A 20,050-nucleotide genomic window follows, 5' to 3' on the forward strand; every position below is an offset into this window, starting at 1 on the left:
ATTATGGCCGGGTTTTGTAAAACCATCGTCGACTGGAATAGAGGTGGGTGGGTTTTGTAGAGAGAGAGAGAGAGAGAGAGAGAGCGAGGGGCGGGGGGGGGGGGGGTGGTGGGTGGGTGGGTGGTAGTGGGTTTTGTAAACAGAAATGATTCGTGCACAGCAAGCTGTGCACAGCAGCCGTTTTCTCCCGCCTCGGGTAGCCTAAATTCTGAAGTGATTTTGGGTGTTTTGTTAACGCCTCAAACGATATTGAACGAAGCTCATTTTTTACAGAGACCTTAAACGATATATTTTGAACAAAATGAGCGGCTCCAATCATCTTTGTGCGACCCGAGGCGGGAGAAAATGGCTGCTGTGCAGAGCAGTCTGTGCACGTAGCACAGCTCTTTTGTAAAACCGTGTGATTGAGAGAAGTTGAAAACCGTGGGTTTTTTTAAATTATTAGTAAAATAAATTATTATTGATTAATTGTGATAAAGTAATTAATTTTATTGGATTTTTCAATAATATATGTAATCTAATGAATTATCCATTTTAATAATGCGCAGGGCAAAAGGGTTATTTATCAACTTTTTACATCATACACCCAATTTATCTTCTATTCAAACTAAATATTATTTTATTTTCCTTTTCTAATACATCATCCAAACCATCTATTTTTTAATATACCCTCTATAAATAGAGGTTTTAAATACTTATGTTTTCATCCTCAAAATCTATTGTTGTCCATTATACCCCTATTCATATATTATTATATATAGTGTCTTCCCTATTATTTTGATTTTTTCTATTAATATATATAATTAAGGATTTTATCATTTTCCTTACTGTTACCCAAATTATGCAACCTAGAGGGGGGGTGAATAGGATTGCTAGTAATAATTACCAATAAAAATTTATCTCTAACAATATATGCAAACAATAAGTATGCAATCAAAATAGAGAGATAGAGAGATAGAACCCGTTTATAGTGGTTCGGTCCGGATTTGTCCACGGTCCGGCCCTACTCCACTTCTCCTCAAGCAATTACTTGAAGGTTAGACTAATCTTTAAAAGATTACAACTTGTAAGTCTTGCGGGTGCTTACAAGAACCGAATGCCTCTAGCTTTCCCGAGGAGCTAGCACAACCGCAAGAATTTTCTCCGAAAACTTCTCAAAAACAATAACACCCAAATTCCAACCCGAATTTGGTCTTCTAAGCTTTCAAGTGTTTGACTCAAACACTCACTTAGGAAATACAAGTATGTGAAGAAGGTATGAAAATTATCGCTCACGACTTGTACAAATTTTCTCTCAAGAATAATATGAAAGTGGAAGAACAATGAGAATTTTTGGCTTTGATCTTTTGAGAATTTGCTCTTGCAATAATATGGAATGTTGTAGCTTGTGTGTATTCTCATTAATGAGTTCTTGATGCCTTATATAGCCATCCATATGCTTCCTAGCCGTTGGAACTAGCCGTTGGAAACTAGCCGTTTGAAACTAGCCGTTGGAAACTAGCCGTTTGAAACTAGCCGTTTGAAACTAGCCGTTGGAAACTAGCCGTTTGAAACTAGCCGTTGGAAACTAGCCGTTTGATAGAGTGGTCATCCGAGTGGTCGTCCGGTTGTCACAGCTTTCTGTTCAGACAGCCGGCTTGTCAGCCGGTTCGTCAACCTGTGGCTCACAATTTCATCTAAATAAACCGTTAAAGCATGTATTGAGCTCAATAAAGTCTTTGTAAATATAAATCATGAATCCAAGAGACTTTATGCTATATTTCAAGGTCACGAAAATATTTAATTCGGGAATCGACTTTTCGATAATTTTGTATTTGCCGAATAAAAATATCATTGAATTAATCATCAAAATAATTAATAGAGATGCATATAAATTTTCACAAATTATAATGCATACATTTTTCAACAATCTCCCCCTTTTTGATGATGACACAAAATGATAGTTTTTATTCAAGTAGGAGTTATGCCAATCTCCCCCTTAATACATGCACCAAAGCAGTTATCTACGATCAACGAGTAATAGCAATAATCATCAGATCATAGCAAGCAATTTTTTAAATTTGCCCAAAATGGCAAGATAGATCAATTAAAACTTGGCTTTTTCTCCCCCTGTGACATCATAAAAAAAACTAAAAAGAGAAAAACAATAGGGCCATGGTTCCAGCACCATGCCGCTCTTGCCCTGTAGCACTCTATCTTCGTTCATTGAGAGCTTGGCGTCCTTGATTTTCGTATTCTCGAATAATGGCTGCTACAACGGCAGCTATAATGCCAATCCAATACCACAGAGTATCCACATTTACATTCCATCCGAACCATGGTGGTATTCTCATGGTAAGTAACGCACACAGCAGAATGAAGATAAAGAGTTGCATCCAAATGGTTTGGATAAACAACCTGAACTCTGCTCGTTCGGCATCTCTTTCGTAAAACTCAATCGGTAATCCTTGCGGTATGTTTGCCATTGCTCGATTTTGAAGGATAGAGATTTGGAGAGTTTTAGGCCGAGAAAGAAGGAGAGATAGATAGATGAGGAGATAGAGAGAGTGTTGTGGAATTTATAGAGTATGAGAGAAGTGTTTGGAATGCTGCGCCGAATTGTTTGAAATGCTGCGCCGAATTGTTTGAAATGCTGCGCCGAAAGAGAGATAGATGAAGAGATAGAGATAGGATAGGGGATGCGGTAGAGATGCGGCGCCGAAAGAGGATAAGAATAGGGGAAGAAAATTGTGATAGGATAGGGGCGGTGCCGAATAGAGATAGGATAGGGGTGGCGCCGAATAGAGATAGGATAGGGGAAGAAAATTGTGTTCGGGTGTTTATTGTTGTGTCCCCTTAATACATGCTCCCCCTAAAAGAGAGCTTTTTAAAGAATGCGAGGGGTATTACCGAGAATGATTATTCCTGCAAGCTTAGAGACAAGAAATTCATATCGGCGAAGTATATAAGAGACAATTTAAGCACTAAGCCATGAAGTTCATACAAACTAAGTGTAACAGACTTAATAAATCAGAGTTAGCAACGCAAAAGCTTGAATAAGTCTCAACCTCACGGTCGTCCGGTTGGACATCCGCTTGGACATCCGACTGACAAATGCAGGTTAAGTCCAGAAAACGTTTAAGAGGAGTAGCATTAAAGACCATAAAACTGATTTTCTGCATACCAAACACAGGAAAATGAAACATATGATAAAATGTTTGGAGGGTGATTTCTTTATCAAGATCATTTGTACTCTTCATCAAGTATGATATTTACGAATTCAATCAACTCAACATTGAATCCAAAAAAAAAAACTTTTGACATCAAGAACACAACTTTTTCATAAATGATTAGACATGCCGAGTTCTCGTCGAATGAAACAAAATTGTTCTTCACCAAGGGGTTTTGTGAAAATGTCCGCCAATTGCTTGTCGGTACTAATAAAGTTAAGTTCAATATCCCCTTTTTGAACATGATCTCTTATAAAATGATGTCTAATCTCAATATGTTTTGTTCGAGAATGTTGAATTGGATTCTTGGTTAAGCTAATTGCACTAGTATTATCACATTTAATAGGAATATGATCATATTGCAAATTGAAATCCTCCATTTGTTGTTTGATCCACAATATTTGGGCACAACAACTTCCGGCCGCTACATATTCCGCCTCGGCGGTAGATAGAGCTACGGAATTTTGTTTCTTGCTATGCCAAGACACTAGAGAGTGCCCTAGAAATTGGCAAGTCCCACTTGTACTTTTACGATCAACTTTGAAACCTCCAAAATCCGCATCTGAATAACCAATTAAATCAAATGCAACTCCACGTGGATAAAACAATCCTAAGTCATGAGAACCGGCAACATATTTAAAAATACGTTTAATAGCTTTTAAATGCGATTCTTTAGGACATGATTGAAATCTAGCACACATGCAAACACTAAACATTATATCCGGTCTACTTGCAGTGAGATAAAGTAATGAGCCGATCATACCTCGATACATCTTTTCATTGACGGCCTTACCATTCTCATCTTTGTCTAGCTTAGTTGATGTGCTCATTGGTGTGCTCGTTGGCTTTGATCCTTCCATGCCAAACTTCTTAATAAGTTCTTTCGCATACTTGGCTTGGTTGATTAGGATCCCCTCATTAGTTTGCTTGATTTGAAGTCCGAGGAAGAAGTTAAGCTCCCCCATCATACTCATTTCAAATTCACCTTGCATACACTTAGCAAACTCACAAAAATTTCTATGAGACGAGCGAGTGGTTACCCCTTTCGAAACTTCTCCAAGAATCAAGTCCTTTGGATGGTTTTGCACGAATCTCCAATCCTTGGAAAGATCTTGGTTGTCTTCCATGGCATCTTGAGGTTGATTAATAACTTCATCTTCTTTGATTTGAGAGCTTTCTACTTGAGTATCACCATCAACTTTTTCTTGAATTGTCAAGTCATGAATCTTATGTGTAATCTCTAAGTCATCATTATCAACAACATCCTTAGTAGCACAAGGATTAGATTTATTAAAGGAAACGTGAATAGATTCTTCAACAAGATTAGTGCGCTTATTATAAATTCTATATGCTTTGCTAGTAAGAGAGTAACCAATAAAGATGCCTTCATCCGATTTTGAATCAAATTTACCCAAGTCATCTTTTCCATTGTTTAATACATAACATTTACAACCGAATGCATGAAAGTAATTAATGTTGGGTATTCTACCATTCCAAAGCTCATAAGGAGTTTTCTTGAGGATAGGCCTAATTAAAACTCGATTCAAAATATAGCATGAGGTATTAACGGCTTCCGCCCAAAAATATTTTGGCAAAGAGTTTTCACAAAGCATAGTGCGGGCCATTTCTTCCAAAGTACGATTCTTTCTCTCAACTACTCCATTTTGTTGAGGAGTACGAGGTACAGAAAAGTTATGACCAATACCATGTTCATCACAAAACTTTTCATATAAAGAATTGTCAAGTTCTTTTCCATGATCCGTACGAATGTTAGAAATAACAAATCCTTTTTCATTTTGAACTCTTCTACAAAGTTTAGTGAAATTAGGATAAGCCTCATTCTTATGAGCTAGGAACATCACCCATGTATATCTAGAGAAATCATCAACAACAACAAGACAATAATAGTTTCCACAAAGACTTGGAGAGCGAGTTGGTCCAAACAAATCCATATGAAGTAATTGCAAAGGTCTAGTAGTTGAAACAACATTTTTGGACTTAAAAGAAACCTTGGTTTGTTTTCCTTGTTGGCAAGAACCACAAAGTCTATCTTTTTCAAATTTGATTTTAGGAAGACCTTTTACCAAATTTTTTCTAGAGAGTTTTGAAATAGCATCCATACTTGCATGTCCTAGGCGCCTATGCCAAAGCCAACTATTTTCACTCAAAGCGGAAAAACATTTTATATCACAATTACTTAAATCATTGAGATTAAAAACATATACATTTTCAAGTCTTTGTCCAACGAAGAGTGTCTTGTTGCTTTTGACATTTTCAATGATACATTTGGATTTTTCAAAGATAACACGATTTCCTCTATCACATAATTGACTTATGCTAAGAAGATTGTGTTTTAAACCACTAACAAGTAAAACATCTTCAATAATAGGAGAATTACCTATATCACCGATTCCTATGATTTTGCCTTTGTTATTGTCTCCAAATGTGACATGTCCACCATCTTTAGACGAAAGAGAATTGAAAGCCCTCTTGTCACCGGTCATGTGTCTTGAACATCCACTATCAAGGTACCAACTTCCTTCCTTGAGAGAACTTTTGAAGCATACCTACAATAGCACATCAATTCTTGACTTTTGGTACCCAAATCATCTTGGGTCCTTGAAGGTTAGCATTGATACGGTTCTTAGGAACCCAAACCTTTTTTGCATTAGAAGATGAGTATCCTTTCATAGGACATGTAGGAGAAATATGACCAATTTTACCACAATAATGACATGTCAATTTAGAATGGCTAGAAGGAGGAACATCTTTTTCAAAAAGATTTTTGTGTTGAGTGGGATTATAACCAATTCCGGCCTTGTGAAAAGAAACCATTTGTTTTCCAAGAAGAATGTCTAAACTTTCTTTTCCATTAGTGAGTTTTGAAAGAGAATTAGTTAAATCATCAATTTGTTTTTCTAAAGATTCGTTTTTGGAAGTATCCTTCAAATACTCTTTTTCTTTTTCCAAAGAGGTTCTTAAACTTTCATTTTCTTCCTCCAAAATATCTTTCTCTTCAATTAAATCATCTATTTCTAGTGAAAGATCTTTAGCAACCTTTTTAAGAAATTTGTTTTTAGAAACAACCTTTTCAAATTCTACTTTCAACTCTTTATAGGCAATAAATAATTCATCAAAGGAATATGATGAGTCGAGATCTACCTCGTTTTCTTCGATGGCCATGAAACACAAGTTAGCGACCTCTTGTTGCTCATCGTCCTCATCGGAGCTACTATCGTCACTATTGTCCCATGCGGCCATCATAGCTCTCTTTTTGTCCTTCTTTGAATATTTTTTTGCATATGGACATTCACTTTTGATGTGGCCGGGCTTCTTGCACTCGTAGCAAATGATTGGATCCTTTTTACTATTTTCTTCTTTGCCTCCATCTTTTCTTGAAAATCCTCTGCCTTTGTGAGATGCTCTATTTTTGAGGAGTTTCTTGAACGTTTTTGTGATGAGCGCCATTTCATCATCCTCACTTTCGTTGCTTGAATCCTCCTTGCTTTTTGATTTGCTTGTTGTACTTTTGAAGGCAAGATCCTTAACTTTCTTCTCTTTTTCACCCTTGAGGTTGTGATGCATTTCCTCCGTCATGAGAGATCCCATGAGCTTGTCCATCGTGTATGTTGAGAAATCTTTGGATTGTAGGATGATGGAGGTGGTAGTGTCCCAATTGGTTGGCATGGAACGGAGCACCTTCCTTGTCATTTCGGATTGACTGTAAATCTTTCCAAGAGCTTTTAAACCGTTAGTAATACTAGCAAATCTAGCAAACATTTGAGATATAGATTCATCCGGTTTCATTTTGAAGAGCTCATAGCTATGCACAAGAATATCAATTTTGGACTCCTTAACTTGACTATCTCCTTCATGTGACATTTCTAACTTATCCCATATTTCTTTAGCCGATTCACATGCGGAAACACAATCATATTCATTGGGAGTAATAGCACAAAAAAGAAGGTTCATAGCCCTATAGTTCTTTTCTATTGAAGCCTTTTCCAAATGACTCCACTCATAATCTGGTTTAGGCATAGTCTCTTCTCCAACTTTCTTAGTAGGAATAATGGGACCATTTTTGATAATTTTCCATAGATCATAATCCGTGGATTGAATAAAGATCATCATTCTATTTTTCCAATGAGAGTAATTTTCTCCGGTGAACAAGGGAGGTCTATTGGACGATTGACCTTCGATATAAGAAACATTACTAGTGGTTGCCATGGATCTTAACTCTTAGATGGTTAAATCTACAAACAAGAGCCGAGGCTCTGATACCAATTGTTACCCAAATTATGCAACCTAGAGGGGGGGTGAATAGGATTGCTAGTAATAATTACCAATAAAAATTTATCTCTAACAATATATGCAAACAATAAGTATGCAATCAAAATAGAGAGATAGAGAGATAGAACCCGTTTATAGTGGTTCGGTCCGGATTTGTCCACGGTCCGGCCCTACTCCACTTCTCCTCAAGCAATTACTTGAAGGTTAGACTAATCTTTAAAAGATTACAACTTGTAAGTCTTGCGGGTGCTTACAAGAACCGAATGCCTCTAGCTTTCCCGATGAGCTAGCACAACCGCAAGAATTTTCTCCGAAAACTTCTCAAAAACAATAACACCCAAATTCCAACCCGAATTTGGTCTTCTAAGCTTTCAAGTGTTTGACTCAAACACTCACTTAGGAAATACAAGTATGTGAAGAAGGTATGAAAATTATCGCTCACGACTTGTACAAATTTTCTCTCAAGAATAATATGAAAGTGGAAGAACAATGAGAATTTTTGGCTTTGATCTTTTGAGAATTTGCTCTTGCAATAATATGGAATGTTGTAGCTTGTGTGTATTCTCATTAATGAGTTCTTGATGCCTTATATAGCCATCCATATGTTTCCTAGCCGTTGGAAACTAGCCGTTGGAAACTAGCCGTTTGAAACTAGCCGTTGGAAACTAGCCGTTTGATAGAGTGGTCATCCGGGTGGTCGTCCGGTTGTCACAGCTTTCTGTTCAGACAGCCGGCTTGTCAGCCGGTTCGTCAACCTGTGGCTCACAATTTCATCTAAATAAACCGTTAAAGCATGTATTGAGCTCAATAAAGTCTTTATAAATATAAATCATGAATCCAAGAGACTTTATGCTATATTTCAAGGTCACGAAAATATTTAATTCGGGAATCGACTTTTCGATAATTTTGTATTTGCCGAATAAAAATATCATTGAATTAATCATCAAAATAATTAATAGAGATGCATATAAATTTTCACAAATTATAATGCATACATTTTTCAACACTTACTTATAGGAGGGTCGTTTCGAATCCCCCAATTACCAGGATTGGGTGATATCCCATTTGGAACAGATTTTGTACCCTTTTGGCACCTAACCACGTACAGTCGTCATGACCGGGATTAGGCAATATCCCCAGATTACGTGATATTGATTTGCCACCTAGTCCGGGTGGCGCAAATCAGCCATGTCGTTTGAAATTGGTGGTCGTGGCTCCGGCGCCGCACAGCGGATGACGACTTTGTTGGCGATGGAACAAAATATCTTCGGTAGCTTGAAGAAGAAACAGATCATGGCGAGCGGAGGCGGCGGCATTCTGATTGAGAATTCGAGAAAATCAACAGAAGATCGCTTTCTGATCTACAAACATAGAGTACATGTGAATCATTCTTTTCATTTACTACTGATAATGTGTATTTGTTATTCCAGAACTTGTTATCAGTTTTCATGGCACACAATTATCCTCCCCCACCAACCAAACCCACCAAAATCTCTATCGTCAAAGCCGGCAACGTCGGAATGGCCATAGCCCAGACCATGCATCCTCACCCAAAACCTTGCTGATTTAGATTACTTGTGCCGAAATTCATTGATTACCTGTGCCGAAATTCTGTTGTAATTGATGGTATATTGAAGATAGGTTTTCATATTTTGGAACAACTGTAGTAAGTTTTCGGTCAAAATGTTGGGATGCAACGAGTGTCATTGTAATCATATTTTACAAAATTTGTCATGTTTGCGAAATTGTCATGTTTGATCTCACTTGTATCATGTTTTGTTCATCAACCTCGATTGAAACTTACTTCTCAAAACTTGTTACGTTTTCTGATTCTTGTCATGTTTTTTATTTGATCATATTTTGTTCATCTATCTCGATTGAAACCTACACTTCTCAAAATTTGCCATGCTTTTTAATTGATCTTGTTTTGTTCATCTACCTCGATCATGTTTTGCCATGTTTTGTAAATTGATCATGTTTTGCCATGTTTTCCGGCTTACACATCCGTTTGTGTAAGAGTCCTGTTTTCTTTTTAAATTTTAGGGGAATGAAAATATGATGGAGTAGGTTAGGAGAGAGAAAAAATTCAAAAGATTAGGTGAGAGAAATGTTTGAAAGATGAGAGAGAATTGAGATAATTAGAAAAGATTTTAAAAAAAAGGAGAGAGAAAGATTTGAAAAATTAGGAGAAAGAAAGGGTAGTTTAGGATTATATTGAATTTGAGGATGGAAAGATAAATATTTAAACACATTAGGATGAGCACCTGAATAAGTAGGGCAAAAAGAATGGCTGATTAAGTTCCCCCTATTTAATCATATCAATGTTGACCCTTTTTTTTGAACTAATACCTCTTATTCTCTTTTTCATTTTTCTTAAATAATACACCCAAAATATCTACGACATTCAATTGGGCCCTAAGGAACAGCACGCACCCCGGATTTTGAGAGCAATTCAAAAAAAATTTGCCAAAACCATCAAAGGAACGTAGCCAATGTTTCTACCACATCTTTCTTTCCATCTTTGTCCATGGTGGGACCAGATCAAAAAGAGAAGGAAAGGAAATTACTGTTGGATTCTGACTAATCTCTGAGCACAAAGGACTGTGCACGTGCACAAAGCCCTTGGAATCGTTGGACCAGTGGAATTTGTCACTCTGTGCGCAAAAAGTTGAATTATATTTTAATTTCAGAAATTTTACACCCAAAGTTTCAGAAATTTGGTCGGGTTTTCAAGGGTTGAGCCAAACAGGATTTTGAATTATACTAGTAAAATTTTACACCCAAAGTTTCAGAAATTTGGTCAGGTTTTTCAAGGGTTGAGCCAAACAAGATTTTATGGTCCTTCTGGAGCAACTCCAAATTTGGAAAGGGTTAATTTTAGAAATCGTCCCTCTAGTTTGCGCGCAATTTCAATTTCGTCTTTATAGTATTAACTATGTCATTTCTAATCCTATAGTTTATATTTTATCTCAATTTCATCCCTCTCATCAACGGCGTTATTAAAACTAACGGAACTCATGGGCAAGATTGACATTTCGCTCTTAGAGGGACGAAATTGAAACAAAATGTAAACAAGAGGGACTATTTCAAAAAATTTACATTTTTTTTAATTTTGCAAAAACAAACTCACACCTAAAATCTTTCTATGATTGAATAATCAAAATGTATTGAGGAAATTCAAAAATTTATTTTCAAATATATTACAAATAATATTATGAAATTCGAAAAGCATCCCTTAGTTAAATATCTTTGCATCGATTTTTTTCCAATGGATTTATATTAATTTTTACAATCCCGTTATATATGTTCTTTTTTACGCAATTACGAAAAAAATTTGTTATGGAACACTTTGTTAATCTTTATATGAAACATTTTTCTTTCTTTCTAATAGCGAAAGTAAAGAAAAAGTTTTTTTTTTTGGTGAATAAGGAAAAAGTTGTGATGAAACATTTTGTTACGAAACATTTTTTTCCTAATAGCGTAAAAAAGAACAAAAACATAATTGGATTGCAAAAATCAAGATAAATCCATTGAAAGAAAAAATCCAATGCAAACTTATTTAACTAAGGGATTCTTTTCGAACGTCATAATATTATCTTAATCTAAAATAATGTTTTTAATTTTCCCAATATATTTTGATTATTCAATCAAAGAAAAATAATTAAGGTGAGAAAGATATTAGGTATGAATTTGTCTTTGTAAAATCAAAAATAAAATGTAAAATTTTTAAAACAGTCCCTCTAGTTTGCATTTTGTATCAATTTCGTCTCTCTACGAGAGAATTGTCAATTTTGCCCTAGAGTTCTGTTAGTTCTAATCGCCGTCAATGAGAGGGACCAAATTGAGACAAAATATAAACTATAGGGTTAAAAATGACACAATTAATACTAAAGGAACGAAATTGAGATTACATGCAAACTAGAGGGACGATTTCAAAAATTAACCCATCTTGAAATTGGGGTCCTACTCACTATCTTGGTGCAAAGCAGGTGTGCCCTTTCATCATGTAGATCTCGTCAAGACGGGTGACCATACCCAAAAGCAAGTTCATTGGATTTGTATCGATACCTGATCGAAACACATTTTATTTGTTTTTATTTGTTAAAAATGGTGTTCGGCACACTGGATAGGCAATCAAGTATTGATACAAATTCGATGAACGTGCTTTTTGTTGGTCTTCTCCTCTCCCCCTTGATTGTGGCTTGCATATGATTGTTTTATGATGCTCGCCCTATCCTTCTCAATGTACCATTTATCGAGATTCGAATAAAATTCTTTTTGCCGATAAAATAAAACGTGCTTTTGGGTTTGGTCACTCGTTTCGACGAGATCTATGAACGGTTCCGATCATCAACGCGGGCCTTACATGGGCCCACGAAACAAAAACTGGAGGGGAGGCGAGTCCATCCACACAAGTCTCGTCCAGAGCTAAAAATATACGGTATATAATTTGAATCGTTTATTTTATAGACATGCAGAATAACACTACGAAAATCACGGCAATCGAGCATCGATTACTTAATGAGAGAATCATATTTGTCTTGAATAAATTAACTATCAATGGCGGACACAAGGGGTGTCGTGGTGCCCGGCCCCTTGCACACAGTAATACTGTATTAATTTTTCAGGTTAATTTTTTTTTAAATGATATGAAATTGACCCCTGCAAGTATATTGAGTGAAAATATCAAAATTCCTATACGTTGGCGGAAAATATTCTTAAAATTTTGGATTATCAATCATTTTTAAGTCGCACGTATGAATTGCATGGTGGCTACATGTACACAATCTTGTCTTTTGTTGGACCTCACAGTTAAAAATAGATACTTAGAGCATCCATAGTGAAATAAGCAAAATAAAAAATTGTTAAAGTTTACAATGTTGGATAAAAAAAGTGCTCACATTGGAATAACCAAACCTAGCAACCTCTTAACAACTCATCAAATTTTGGCTCTTCAATAATCAAAGCTAGCAATATTTTGTCAATAACCAAATTTTATCTCTCGATCAAGTACACCAACATTACACAAAAACTTTCTCTCTTCCACTCCCTCTCTCTCTCTCTCTCTCTCTCTCTCTCTCTCTCTTTCAACAATGTTTTCAAAAAATAATTTTAAAAAACTATAACTTTCAGTTTTTTTTTCTGTTTTTTCAAAAACTTTTTTTTTTACAAAAAACAATCTTTTCAAAAATTTTAAATAACTATAAGTAAATAAAGTGTGTTTTTCAAAAATCTGGTTTTGAAATTTCAAAACTCTTTTATAGAAAACTGTTTTTTACTCCACAAAATCTGCTTTTAAAAAACTGTATTTATAGTTTTTAAATTTTCAAAACTATTTGTGTAAATATAATTCTTTCAAAATTTCTCAAAATTGCATTTACAGTTTTTAAGTGAACAAAGTGTGTTTTTTGAAAAACTGTTTTTTGTTTAGAAAAACTTTTTTTTTAAACTATTTCTAACTGTTTTTCGTTTTGAAAAACTTTTTTTTTTACTGTTTATAACATAAACTGTTTTTGTTTTCCTTCAAAAACCGTTTTTTCAAAAAATATTCGTGAAACAAGGGGAAAAGTTCAGAGGGCCTATTGGTTTTGATTATGGGCAAAAAATAACCAATGTGAGATTTGATATTGCTAACTTTAGCAACCTCAAAATGGATAATCAAAATCTGATGTGGCATATTTTAATTATTCACATTTGCTTATTCCACTGTTGATGCTCTTACGAGATGTTTTTGTCCATGCGAGGCGCAAATCCTTGCATCTGTCACTGTGAACCGTAGTTGTAAAATAACAAAAATCGCATAATTACACGAGCGAATCATATTGCGATAATATTCGATTAACTTGATTTTTGATTTAAGTGTTCTGCGTACTTGTCAAGAGCTACAAAGTGAAAGATCCAAATTACATCTTTGAACTCGGGATAAAGGTCGGTCATTTGAAGGAAACAGCAGTCTGGGCACCGCATAGCCCTCAAATTCAAGGTTGTTTTGACATCTAAATGTGAAGAGTTTTTTTTTTTTTTTTTTAAATTGAGACGTGAGATTATATTAATAAAGTCCAGCGGCACTTAATTACATAACAAAGTTCACTACAAATATCTTGGACAAAGCCAACCAAACCATCTTAAAAATGCAAAACGAGAAAGACATAAGGCAATCGATGTCTATCACTCCAACCCAGACTTATGCCAGTTGCACATTAATTCTGTCGAAAATTTATATCTGGAATTTAGCAGTCTTAAGAGATATAAAGTGCTAGCCAAAAACAAAAAACAACAAATATAAAGACGATCAGATGGACTCTAACTAAGTATGAATGCACCAATCAACTTCCAAAGCTACAGATCCACTACAAGTTGCCCCACTAAAAACATCATGTAAAGTTAGAGCACCGTTGACATGAATATCGTTTAAAATTACCCGATCTATAGATCAAATATTCGTCTAAAGACGAAACTAATAACTCTAATTTTGAAGAAGGGTTCTACATGCTTTGGGACTAGATTTGCATTCTAAGTAATGTAAAACCAGATTTTAAGATTTTTACAGTAAACATTACCATCTTATTGTGATAATTAACGAGTTTTTTTTTTGGTAACGGAGGAAGAATCCTACCGCCAAGCTACTCTATAGACCCAACTGAACAACCCAAATCTTCAAGGGATCTAGCGCGGCTATACCAATCACGGTCTCCCACTTACTGCAGGGTACTCACACGGTGCGAAATTGAACCCAAACCTTGAGAAGTACTCCCAAAGCCTGGGCATCTGTCCAAACCACTTGGACAACCCCCGAGTATTTACGAGAGGTTTAAATTAATTAAGTAGTCACACAAATTCCAAGAAAAAATTCCTTGAGTTACTTCTAATCAAGACAACTTTTGGTGGAAGCAAAGCAAAAAAATTAAAAAGAGTACACTAACAATAATCAGGTGATTCCATATGATTGGTAAACTTCCTGCGAGGAAATTAAAAGAAGTTAGAGGTGGAGAGAGAGAGAGATCAGAGAGTTACCACTGCTGACATATGTTCTAGAGAGAATAGATATCAATAATCTTGACAAATGAGCTAGCTAGGTAATTTTCCATCACATAACCCGCGACCAGGTGCGGGTGCGATAACGCGAGCGCGGACACGTCTTTTAAAAGACCTCCCAAACAACTAAACTTTGTGATTATGTGCAAGAATTTAGAGCACAGAGCGATTCGAAGATCGAGAATGAGAGCGAATGAGATTTTGAAGGATTATGCAACTGAGGTACTACTAATATTACAGTCTCTTCAGTCGTGGGAGCAGAGGAGAATGAGCAAACATCTCCTAATAATGTAAAGCCTCGCTCTCTCCTGCTTCAGAAACCTTCCGACTCCTCTGATGCTGCTGCTGCTGTTTGACAACCTTTTCTTTGAGCCTTCCACAGTGGCACTGCTCATTGTCATATACAGATTCTATGTATATATATATATGAAGAGAGAGAGAGAGAGAGAGGGGTTTCGTACATGCAATTGTGTGTAGGAGTAAAGAGAGAGAAGTGGAGTCTCTATCTTGAGTTGTTTCTCTCAAGGAGCTAAGCAAGAAGGGAAGTATTTAATGGTCCAAAAAGCTAGTAGGGCATGCACGGATTAATAAATGTCCATAGAATTCATTCAAGTCTCTGTAAAAAGTTCAAATTTATATCATTCAACACCACCGCTCCAACCAGGGCCACATAAAAAAGAAGAGAATCTTCTGTATTTTTAAGATTAAAGAAAATATGCGGATCAAAAAAAAAAATATTAAAGAAAATATTGAGAATTATCTCAATCTAAAGAATAAAGCAAAAAAGTATATATTTAGAATTTTCTCAATCTAACAAGAATTAATCTTACCACCTCACAAGTCCTAGGGCTGCAAACGAGCCGAGCTGAGCTCGAGCTCGGCTCGTTTTGTCCTTACAAGACGAACTTAGTCATTTACTAAATGAGCCTCTTTAATTGAGCTAAGCCTTCCTTAATGAGCAGAACCGAGCGTTAACGAATCAAGCTCGCAAGCCGCTTCGTTTATTTGTAGCCCTACTCACAACCACGAAAAATTATTGGGTGGTCTTGGGGCACCCCACTAAGCTAATATCGTAAACATTGCTCAAATCATACTTGTGGATTACATATAATCAGTACAAATGGTAAAGAAGGGTAAACAGACCTGCAAGGTCGGCCCTAACATTTCGTAGGCTTAAAGCGAATTTTGAACGACAACCCTGATTTTTTTCTTTTTGGTTTATATGATCGGTACCAAATTTTGTTCCTAATTTAGTACATTATTTTAAAGGAAATGATTTTGCCACACCTTTTTTTGATAATGCCACACCCTGCAAGTGTATTTTTACATCAAAAAATACACTTATAGGATATGACATTATCAAAAAAGGACGTGCCAAAATCACTATCCTATTTTAAAAGGCATAAAGCGACCCCGTCTCTTAAGCCTAGCTCAGGGTCGTCTCTTGGGGAAAAAAAACATGGCCCCTGCTGCCAGCCTGCCATAAAATTGTAACCCTATTTGCAAAAAGGAGCACTGGTATTTTCACCTTTTGTGACTCAATAGCATGGATTGATCAGTCCGATTGATCAGTCCGTGACCACCTATGGCTATGGAGAAAAAAAAAATTATGGGTACACCATCTGGTGGGATCTGGAGATCTGTAGGACGGGTTGGCTTACAGGATCTGTAGGGTACATCTAGACTGTCCATCTCGACGATGGATGACTCGGATTTTAATCCGAACAATGGGCGACTCAGATCAACAGAAGTTTAGATTAAATCCGAGGCGCCGGCGTCAAAATAGACGACCAGATTGGCCGCCCTACAGCCCCTTGCAATGCGAGTTGCATTGTAGGATTTCTCATTCCCATTTTCGCGTACACAATTTGTACACCGAATTGTGTGGGACACCCCTCAAAGTTTCGAACAAATGATTGTATCCTTTCATTTTAGTTAAAAACATGTTTTCAAGAGCTCGTGTAATAAATCAGCTCCATTCGGATTTCGGTAATGATTTGATCGATTTTCATTCCCTAAATTCATAAGAACAAAATCTTGAACGATTCGTCCCAAAAAAAATTTATTTTTTTTGCAAAGATTCTTAAAATAATGTTGTAAACAAATTTAACGGCTCCTATTACAAGTGTACACCGACTCCGAAATCATGAGTTCCACGCGATCTTGTGTACATTTAATGTGTACACTAAATGACGTGTACCTATAGTTGGGGTCGGTGTGGAGACTTTGAGTTTGAACGATACCTTTGTGAGTCATGTACTCTCTCTCTCTCTCTCTCTCTCTCACTCTCTCTACCGGAGCGGCAGAGCGTAATCCCAAGCTATGGTAGGCTGGCAGCCATTAAAATTGGTTAATTGCGTCCGTACCCTTTTCATGTTGGTCAAAGTTTCTCTTCTACACGGCAGTGAGGTAGAGCTGGGGGCCCTGCTGTGGTACTGTGGTACCACGTACGATGAGTAACAAATCCAAGATTTCACACACGAGGGATTCAATTTTGAATTGAATTGAATGATTGGATATCGCCAATTTATGAGAACAATTTAGAAGAATTAACAACAACAAAAAAAAACTTGTGAAGTTGTGAGGCGTTAGTGGGTTTGGGAGAGATTTTTACGAGCTGTGCGTCGTGGACAACGGAATGGATCGAGTGAAGAGAAAATAGTAGAGAGAGTAAAAAAAAATTGAGGTAAAAAAAGAGAGAGAAATTTGATAATTAGGGATTTTTCCAAACTGCCCTGGCCTCCGTAAGTCCACAATGGAGATCCGTCTTTGAGCATAATATTTTGCTCTTCCTTCAAAAGGGTCTCGTACCTGGCTCACGAGTGTTATCCGAAATTTTGATAATTTTGTCAATGAGATTGATCAGCTAACGGGACTTATGTACAACATCTTTGAGCATAATTATGCGTGTGAAATATGTTTCTTTTTTTTTTATAGAAAAAAAAATTTAAGAATTAAACTTTGAGAGATGCTTCAACATTTAATTGAACTTTGTAGGCTTAGCAATTTTATGTACAACATCGCCAATTGGCTCTAGTCTAAATGGCACATCCTTAAACCTTCTAACTATGAGGTTTTGGATTCAGATCTCGTCGTAGGCGAGGTGGTGTTGCAGTAGTGGTTTATACTCCACACCCCATTTCCTTTAGATATAGAGTAACGTAAGTTCTCCCAACGTTTGATAAAACCATTTATGTACAACATTGCTTTAACATTATAATGATTGATATCCAATCTATAAAATTGTTGCAAAAATGGAATTCTCAACAAACTTTTTAAAATATAATTAAAACGGAAAGTACACCACCTTGAAGATAGTTGAATGTGGTGTACTTTTGTTTCGATCATCATAGTTCTCCATGAGATTGCAGTCCTAAGTGATATAGTCTCACTTTTTAAATATCGAAGGGCCCCATTTGGCCTAACTTTTTGGAACTGCCTTTTCGATTGTTTTCTCTTAATTTTTAATAGATTGAGGTGTAATTCTTACATCACATTGATCAGCTTGACAAGAGAATTAAAAAGATATATAAAAAATAAAGATCAAATTGTTTGGGTCTTTTATGTTCTCAGATAGTATGCACTTTTTAAAATTGTAGTCTATATTTTCTTTTTGTGATAGGAAATTGTAGTCTATATTTTATACTTCGATTTCTCACATCAAGACAAAAAATATAATGTAAAATTTTGACCCGAATCTAGCAAATATTAAGAGAAAATAACTAAAAAAAACCGTGCTTAAAATTCATAAAAATAGGCCTAAGGGGGCCTCACTATTGTGAAGCACCGAGTTTGAACGGGGTGTTTGGGAGCTTTATTTTCGTACTTTTTATATTTTTGGCTTGTGGTCAGAATATATTATCGAATCTATAAAGTTTTTGAGAGAGAGATATGTGCAGAATGCATTTTGCAAGAGAAATATGTGTTTGGAAGATATGTGCATAATACATTCTATAAATCTTTTATATTAAACTAAAATGAGAAAAATAGAAAATGAGAAGTCAAAAAGCTCCTACCCCTCTACTGTTGTCTCCTATCGCTCTACTTTTGACTTTTGTTCTCTAACATCAAAAATCACTAATGCATTTTCATGGAATGTGTTATGGCGAAAGTCTCCCAAACAGTCAAAAATTAGAAAAGGGAAAAATGAAAATTCCAAAAAAATATGGTTTCCAAACACCCCAGAAACATAAAATGGGCCCTGAACGAGACTTGCCTAGCTAAAAGGCTGGCCCAGTAAATTTGACCAGCAAAACCCAACTAAAGATTGCTGCAGATTGAACAGCATTACGAGTCTAGGCCCAAAGCAATGATTTGGGCTATTTGGGCCGGAACCCATTTTGTTGATCCCCCTTCATTCACATTTTTGTAGATTATCCTACCTAGAAATTTTTCAATGCCAATTGGGCACCATGTGGTGTCCGAACACTGCATTCCAGCCGTTCATTTCAGTTTTGGACTTGGACAACTCGGATTTGGAGAGAGAAATAGGAGACAGAGTGATCGGATGAGAGGAGAGAGGGGTATCAATCTGGGCCGTCTAACTCAATTTTTGGACGGCCCAAATACGGTATCTGGACACCATGTGGACACGCGCCACGTGGTATCCACCCGGCACCAAAAAATTTCTCCTATCCTCAAACGTTAGATTCGTTGAATAATCATGGCCAACTGGCCGGTCCGAAACGGACATCTGGTTTCCACATCCCAAAAACCAAAACAAAAAATGCTTCCTTTCCTATGGGCGTTGAAAGCCTTCTTTGACCATTCTCATACTCTCTCTCACACACACACACGTGTAAAATGAGTAGTGTTATCCGTACCGACGGATAGCATACCGAAATTGTACCGACAGTCACAACGAGCCATCTTGGCCACCGGACATTCGATTTGAGCGGTCAAAAAATTCTAAAAAAAAACACGAGGGGCTATCGCCGGAATCAATGACATCCGATATGTGTAGGATATACATATATACACGAAAAATATGGTGTTTGGATCAAGTACCCTACACATATCGGATGCCGTTGATTCCCTCACGGGCCCCCTCGTCTTTTTTTTTTAATTTTTTGAAAGGTTCAAATCGACCGTCTGGTAGCCGAAAATAGCTTAGCACAACTGTCGGTACAATTTCGATATAGAGACTTATTACTCCCACCCGCTGACACCCCCCTCACACACCGTAGCCATTAACCAACAAGAGAAATTTACAACTCCCGGTTTGATTTTCATCTCAAAAATATTTTTTTCAAGTTTTTAACCGTTTCGTCATTCTCGTCATTTTTGTTTTTTTGTTTTTACGCTTTGTTTGTACCGGTGAATTTTTTTAGGCCCTTGTGAACTTGTTTTGAACCTGTAATGTTCGAACCGCTCATTTTATAAATCTTGTCAGAGAAGTTTTTCCACACAATTGAAGATTGATATGTATATTGACAAGTACTCTACTACATAATAGTACTAGCGAATGCCCGTGCCTGAAGGCACGGCGCAACACATTTTGAAGACAACTAAAGTTA

The sequence above is a fragment of the Rhododendron vialii genome, chromosome 10a (genome assembly GCF_030253575.1).
Source record: "Rhododendron vialii isolate Sample 1 chromosome 10a, ASM3025357v1".
Taxonomy (NCBI): domain Eukaryota; kingdom Viridiplantae; phylum Streptophyta; class Magnoliopsida; order Ericales; family Ericaceae; genus Rhododendron; species Rhododendron vialii.